Source organism: Dioscorea cayenensis, chromosome 16, assembly GCF_009730915.1.
Source record: "Dioscorea cayenensis subsp. rotundata cultivar TDr96_F1 chromosome 16, TDr96_F1_v2_PseudoChromosome.rev07_lg8_w22 25.fasta, whole genome shotgun sequence".
NCBI lineage: Eukaryota > Viridiplantae > Streptophyta > Magnoliopsida > Dioscoreales > Dioscoreaceae > Dioscorea > Dioscorea cayenensis.
The window spans coordinates 14,708,367-14,716,677 of record NC_052486.1 but is presented as its reverse complement, the minus strand read 5'-3'; the positions used below and the strand labels follow the sequence as shown (position 1 = coordinate 14,716,677).

At 31.3% G+C, this 8,311-nt stretch overlaps 1 pseudogene; it reads right to left on the bottom strand.

The window, feature by feature from the left end:
- Positions 1-7,567: 7,567 nt before the first annotated feature.
- Positions 7,568-8,074, bottom strand: LOC120278539 (annotated as a pseudogene).
- Between the last annotated feature and the right edge of the window lie 237 nt (positions 8,075-8,311).

Sequence of the window (8,311 nt, the reverse complement as noted above, 5' to 3'; positions counted from 1 at the left end):
GCACTCTATAACAACCTTTCTAACAACCTGGATACTTTGATTACAAAATCAGATCATTCATTAAACTGGTCATTCAAGGCATTGTAGCAAACACCACGTGTGCCAGGATAATGACTGACTCTATAACAGACACTTTAATAGCCTTGATATCTTTGATTACATAATCATATCAGTACCGACCCTAGGCATAGGCGGCCAAGACCTACGCCTAGGGCCCCAAGATTTCCGTGAGCCCCATAATTCTTATGTTTTTTTAAAAATATATTTAATATTTTCATTTCGTATTATTCTATCCATGTAATTATCAAATTGAAGATTTTAATTTTTTTTCAACCATAAAATGTGTAACAAATTTGGACTGAGAGCCCCTAATTTTCCAAGCCTCCAAAATTCATTTTTTAAAGTTATATTTTAAATTTTTATTTACTATCATCCTGTGATCCTATCCATATCATTATCTTGAAAATTTTAATTATTTTCATAATGTAACACTTAATTTATTATAATATCAACGTGAAACAAATTTGGCTTATAATCGATCCCCCACAATTTTTACGGTCTCACAATTCATGTTTTTTTTTTAAATTTTTATTTATTATTATCCTATAATCCTATCCATACAATTATTTTTGAAATTTTTTTAATTATTTTTTTAAACTATAACCATTATAATTAATAGGGTCCAATAAATTTATAGGGCCTCACAATTCATTTTTTTTAAATTATATTTAAACTTTTCATGTACTATCATATGATCCTATCTACATAATTATTAATTTAAAAAATTTTAATTATTTTTAAAACTCTAAAGTTTATTTATTTAATTTATAGATTTATGATAATTTTTTATTTTTATTATATAATTTATTATTTGATAAAAATAATTAAAAAAAATATTTATTATGATTTTGGTCAAGCCCCATTTTCTCTAAGAATGGCCTGGCAACGTCGTCATGCCTGCTTGATTGCAACTAGACTAATAACTCATGATGTTGATGTTGCATGCACTAAATTAAGTGTATTTCTGATAATACGATGAACCAAAATGTAAGCATTAGCAATAAGGGTATGTAATACTTTTTAAAAGATGATGTATAGCTTATCATTTTTAGGGAGATCTAAATTATTATATTCATATGTTGAAAATATATTTATCTAGATGCATATTATATTTATACTCTAATAAACATCATATAGAAATTTGAAATATACGAATGAAGGGAGAAATTGTTAAGGTATAGGGCATGATTTAAAAATCCAAACATTCAATCATTAATTGTAATCCATAATCCGATGGTACAGTGTATTTAATTAATCATTCTGATACAACTCTATCAACTCTAAATAGAATTATAGTCCATTGTAATCTGAATTTGACGGAATTCCAAGTCTGGGAACTAGCTGACTTAGTAACATGAAACGAATCTAGCTAATGTTGAAGGAAAGTTTTACTACCATTATCTTAAAACATATAGCAAGATGAGCAGTGTCTCATAAACACACACAAAGAGACAATCTAATTATTCCATGCCACATATGGGAATAAACCATTAAACGCAATCTCACATAAAGAACTGCTTCCACCTACTACATCCTAACAGTCCATAGAACATAGTCCTCTGCCATGAAGTGGCAAACTGGCAACCTCCCAAGCTTCACCTCGAGCATCTAGAAAGACAAGTGCTTCGGGTTCCACTTAGATGTTTCAAAATGGCACACAGCTATATCCTTTACCTTCGTTTCATCATTCCCCTTCAATGCCACCATGTACTCCTTGTACTTCCCCGTTGCGCGCCAGTAAAACACTGTGTAAAGGTATGGCTGATCAAGGCACACCTTTAGCTTCTCTCCACCCATCACACACACATCGGTCAGAGCAACACTATAGGATGGTTTCATCTCAACATCATCATTTTGCTCATTAACTATTGTTGAGCTTGCCTGAATGTCTCTTGTTACCAAACTCATAATGCCGAATTCCATCATGTATTCCAATGACGTAGCGCAAAACATACCCTCCCCTTCCATGGATGATACCTCACACTCCACGAGGGTCTTCTTCATGGCACTAGCCATAATTGACCTTGGTTTAACTTGAAAATAGGTTAGGATCTCAAGTAGTTTGTTTGATGAGAATGAGATGGTATTTGCATGTGAACAAGATATGAAGAATGACCTAGAGGTTGTCTTGATGAACTGGATGTCGAATTTGGAGCCAGGATTCAAGTTCATTTCTAGGAAGAAGAGTACTATGTTGGGTTATCATGGACTTAAGTCTCATTGCCAATGTACACATACTTGAGGACGTCATACACTCCAACACCACCATGACCAACATTGAACTTTGTGCCACTACCTCCAGGATTTCCCAGTATTCACTACTATCTTTGTCTTCGGTTTGCCCACTTCATTTGCAGCTTATATAAAACATTGTTGTTAATTAAACTTCTAAGTTTTTCTCTCTCTCTCTCTCACACACACACACACAAGAATACAAGAGAGAGACAGACAGACAGAGACAGACAGACAAAGAGATAGAGAGAGACAAGGAAGGAGCTAGGGAGAGAGAACTAGAGGATATGAGGTCCAAGATGGCTCTTGGCATGGGAGAGTTGGGTAACATTTTATACCAGTAGACGTGGGAAGTGAATGCATAGGTAGTTGTTGCTGTGATATGAAATAACACAGTATCTTAATTAGTAAAAGAATATGTAGGTTTAAATGTGATTGAGGAGATGTAATTGCTCATAGTTCTGGATAGAGATGCACTATTGCAGAGAAGAGTAACTTCAGAGCAGAAGGGGGGAAGAAGAAAAAGAAAGGAGAGGAAAGAGGAGAAGAGGAGAGGAGACATAGTCTCAAAAAAAAAAAAAAAGATTGATGCCTTTGCTTTCATTCATTACCCATTTATAATTGGACCATTCCAATCATTTGTAACAAACTAGCCACTAAGGGAATTGTAATAAATAGTACGTGTGCCAGGATAATGGCAGACCCTATAACAACCTGGATATCTTTGATTACATAATCATATCATTCATTAAACTGGCCATTCAAGGCATCGCAACAAACACCACATATGCTATGATAATAGCTAATTCTATAACCTCTCTAACAACTTGGATATCTTTGATTAAATAATCATATCAGGCCATACCTTAGGCATTAGTGACCAAGGCCTATGCCTAAGGCCCCGAGATTTCCAAGGGCCCCTTAATTCATATATATATTTTTAATATTTTCAGTTAGTATTATCCTATCCATATAATTATCATATTGAAGATTTTTTTTTTCAATCGTAAAATGTCTAACAAAGTTGGACTGATGGCCCCTAATTTCCAGGGCCTCAAAATTAATTTTTTTAAATTATATTTAAATTTTTATTTACTATCATCCTATAATTCTATCCATATAATTATCTTAGAAATTTAAATTTTGTTAAACTATAACAGTTAATGTAATATATTATCAATGCCAAACAAATTTTGCTTATAATAGAGCCCTAAAATTTTTCATGGTCTCACAATTCATTTTTCCTTTCTTTAAAATCTATATTTAAAATTTTTATTTATTATCATCCTATGATCCTATCCATATAATATTTTGAAATTTTTAATTATTTGTAAACTACAACCCTTATAATAATGCCCCACAAATTTCTAGGGCCTCACAATTCATGTTTTCTTTTTAAATTATATTTTAGCTTTTTATTTACTATCATAATCCTATCCACATAATTATAATTTAAAAAAGTTTTAATTATTGTTTTAAATTCTAATATTTATCTTATTTAACTTATTGATTTAGGATAATTTTTTATTTTTATTATAAAATTTATTATTAGATAACAATAATTAAAAAAACATTTATTATGATTTTTTGTAGGCCACATTTTCTCTAAGAACAACTCTGGTAACATCGTCACAACTACTTGATTGCAGCTAGACTAATAACTCATGATGTTTATGTTGCATGCACTAAATTCAATGTATTTCTAATAGTACGATGAACCAAAAATCTAAACATCGGCAATTAGGGTATGTAATACTTTTAAAAGGATGGTGCATGGCTTATCATTTTTAGGGAGATCAAAATTATTATATTCATATGTTGAAAATATATTTTTCTAGATACATATTATATTTATACTCTAATAAACATCGTATAAAAATTTCAAATATACGAGTGAAGGGAGAAATTGTTAAGTTATAGGCATAATTTAAAATTCCAAACATTCAATCATCAATTCTAATTAGTCATTCAATGGTACAATGTATTTAATTAACCACTTTGATACATCACTGTTAATTCTAAATAGAATTATAGTTTATTGCATTGTGATTATAACGGATTCCCTGGGTACTGACTGACTTAGGAACATGCTACCAAGCTAATTACTTCAAGAAAATGGATCTTTTGTGGTGACAAAATTCGTGACTAAAAATCTAATAAATAGGCACTACTATTTATAGTAAGAATTTCTCCATTTTGTCACTTGCCATCACAAATAACCCCTTCACTATTAAAAAAGTGACCACATTTAAAAATTTGTCATAATTATGCAACACATTTTGTGACAAATATATTGACTGTAAAAAGTGAAATATTAGTAAAGATATTGGTTTAATCACAATAACTTCAATCAATTGTGACAATTTTATTGTCTCAAAAAATTTTAGATTGTGACATAAAAATTGTGACAATAGCATATATTGTTGTGACAACATTATTGGCACTAAAATTTTGAGAACTTTAAACGATAAAATTTTTCATAAATATGGAAATTATGAGTTGCAACAATTTTGGCACAAATGTGCTTATAATTGTCACAAATAAAAATATTGATCTAATAATTTAATTGCACTAATGTCTATCAAAATTTACATTAGTTGCCAACAACTTTTGTCAAAAATATGGAAATTATATCTTATGAAAATTTTGTCATTAAATGCACTCAATGCTGTCACAAATGAAATTCTTGATTTAATAATTTAACTGCACTAATGGCTAACAAAACTTGCATTAGTAGCCATAATGTTTAACAAAATTCATTAACAAAATTCATCACAAATGTGAAATATTTATCTTCTGATAATTTTGCCACCAATGGTCATTGGTGTTACAAACAAATGGATTTAATTAAAAATAACCATAAAAATTATTAATATTATTTAAAAGTAAATAAAAATTATTTACAGTGTTAATTTCTTAATTTTCAATAAATAAAGTTCAAAATAAAAATGCGAAATACAATTATAAAATTAAAACAAATATGTCTCACGAACATTTAATTAATAACCAAAGTACTAGTTAAAAAGAAAACTATATTCACATATCAGACCAAGCTATAAAAAATTCAAACCAAATAAAACCCAAGCTAAAGCTTCTAGGATGATGAATAAAACTCAAACCTGCTATGTAATTGTTTCCTACAAAATAAAAACATAAATTATCAATTAATTAGTAAAAATATGAATATATTAATTTAGTTCTAAAATTTATAATATAATAATGATGGCGAGAGTAAAATCAACTATCCAAAATGTTATAACGTGCTATACTTACATGATTACTTGTGGCACTTGCTAAATCATCAGTTGGGGTACTTGATAAAGATGCATTGGGCAAGCTAGGAATTAGTCCATTACTTGCAAGACGTGCAAAAACATCTAAAACTCGCATCATTTCCATGCCTTGCTTTTCAATAATTGCACGTTAGGTTTAAATCTCTTCATCTTGTTTTTTCGTTTTTTCAATTAGCCTTAATTATAACTTCAATGTCCAATTGATTTGCATGTATCTTTGCAGCCTCAGCTTCCTCAAGAATCCAACTTTTTGCTTGGGTTGTAGATGTCATTCCTTTAACACCTATACTACGTGAATGATTAGACTTTTTGCCAAAAACAAGAGAGAAATGCTCAAATAGTGGTATAGCTGCAGATGAAAATTTTTCCTTATTTTTGTCTCATTCTTCTTGATTCTGGTTTTGCATGTTTAAATAAAAAACTAAGATTTTAATAAAAGGATATTATTATTGTTACAAAAAAAATCAAAATTGATTATTATAATTTCTATATGTACCATTATTGTTTCTCCATTTGAAACAACCCAAGTTCCATCTGGTTTCATTCGTGTTGCTTTTCACACTTTGACAGCATCGGCCCATTCTTTAGAATCTCTGTCTTTCTAGAAATATAAACCCAAAAAATATAATTAAAAAATATAATTAAGTAATAATTTATAAAAATATTAATTTACCATTTCAAAGGCCTCTGGACAATTTATTTTGTGCCAACAACTAATCTCAGCTCTTTTTTCTCCTATTAATTGTGCTTTTTTCACTTTGATCCTGCAAAATGATAAATAATTAATTTTCTATAAGAAATTAACTAGAAAAGATAAGATAAGATAAATTATATGAATACTAAAATTACCTTAAATTTTGGTGTCTCCCATTTATTTTCAATCAACCATTTTCAGTCACCTTTATCTACGTCTTCTGGGTAATCTTTGCTCTAGAGATACCTTTGGTGCAAATGATAATGACAATTCTTATATTGCACTTGCACTTGTTTCATCACATAAGGTTGCACCTCATCAAAAAATTTAAATTTGACCTGAAAAGGACATAACAATATAACCTTAAATAACAAACCAATTGAATAAATTTAATATTTATATATTAAAAAAACTTTGTGTTTAATCATATCTTTAAAATTATTCATATTGTCTTCACATTATCTTACAGAATATCTTTCCATTTAGGGACCTGAAGGGACCCTTTGCCTTGAAAATTTTAGCATGCTTAACACATGGCTTATAATATGGAGGGAATTGACTATCAATTTCCTTTCCTTTTTGCTTTCTTCTAAGCAAGCTATGAATTTATAGTTGGTCCTTTCCCTCATTTTGTAGTTCTTTCACTTCCTCAAACAAAAAAAGTAACAATTACAAATATATATAATATTATATATTATCAAGATATACAAGTGTTGAAATGCAAAAAAAGCCTAACCTTTTATAGTAACAACTTGTCCAGATATGTCATTAGGAGTGTGGTGATTTGTTGATGAGTAACATTTGTAGTTTCAACCTCATCTGCTATATCAAGAGTTTGTTGCTCATCATCGAAGTTTGTCCAAGATCTATTTGAAATATTTACCATTTTACTTTGCAAATTTTAATTACAATTAAAAAATAATAATTAATTAACAATCTCATGTTAATAAGCAAATCTTTTAATAAAATCTGCAGAATGATATCAATAAGAAAATCCTTTAACAAATCAGAATCTCTATTTCAAACTACAAGAAGTAATCAGGGGATGATAGGTCACTAAGTTTTGAACTTATTTCTTTCTGGTTACCAAGTTTTAATTTGTATCATAAAGGTTACTAAAAGTTTGATTTCGTTTCATCGGGAGGTTATCCGCGGGTTACCACATTCATACTGCTGATGTGGATGAGGGAAAAAAATACAATCAGCACAGCTGTCCATGTCGTCACTATGAGATGGAGCCTCCACGTCAATAGATTTATCCACATCAACCTGTGAATAAAAGCCCTATTCAGCCGAACCCTAACCATCTCAACGTCAACCCCCGACCATCTTGCATAGGCTTCAACATCTCCACAATCTCCTTCATGGTCTCCATCCTCAACCCATCCGCCTTCTATAGCACTCTCTCCATATCTCCTCTCCTCCTCTTCATCTCCTCCTCTATCTTCTCCACCATCTCCATCTCCCTCTCCACCATCTCTGTCATCACATCCATAGTCTCCGCCATCTTCTTGTTCTCCACTTTTTCTTGCACCTTCGCCTCCTCCTCCGTAATCTCTCTCTCCTTCTTCATCACCCTCCTCTGCAACTCATCCACCATCTTTACTTGCTTCGGCAAAAGTCTGGCAAAATCCCTCGTCTCCATCCCACTAATCACCTCATTCATCTTCAACTCGAATTGGATCCCTAACTTCGAGTAGAGGATATGAACCCCCAAGCTCGGCTGCCACCCTCCGACCCAGATAAACAAGTTCTCCATCGAGCTCGTCCACTTCGGTGAGAACATCGCCACCATGTCCCTCTTCGCTGACTGCCTTTTTTGCTTTGTAGTATTACTCTTAGTGTTCCATCACTCACTAATGTTCCTTGATGATATGGATTCTTATTGGGAAGATGTGAATGCTCGTCTTATAGTATCTAGGATGGTGAGCAACTCTGTAGTGAAGGGGATAGTAAATGCTGTGATGGAGGAGGCTTCTGAGAAAATTGCGTCAAAAGAAGCTGAAATAACCTTTTTGAGTGAAAGGTTAAT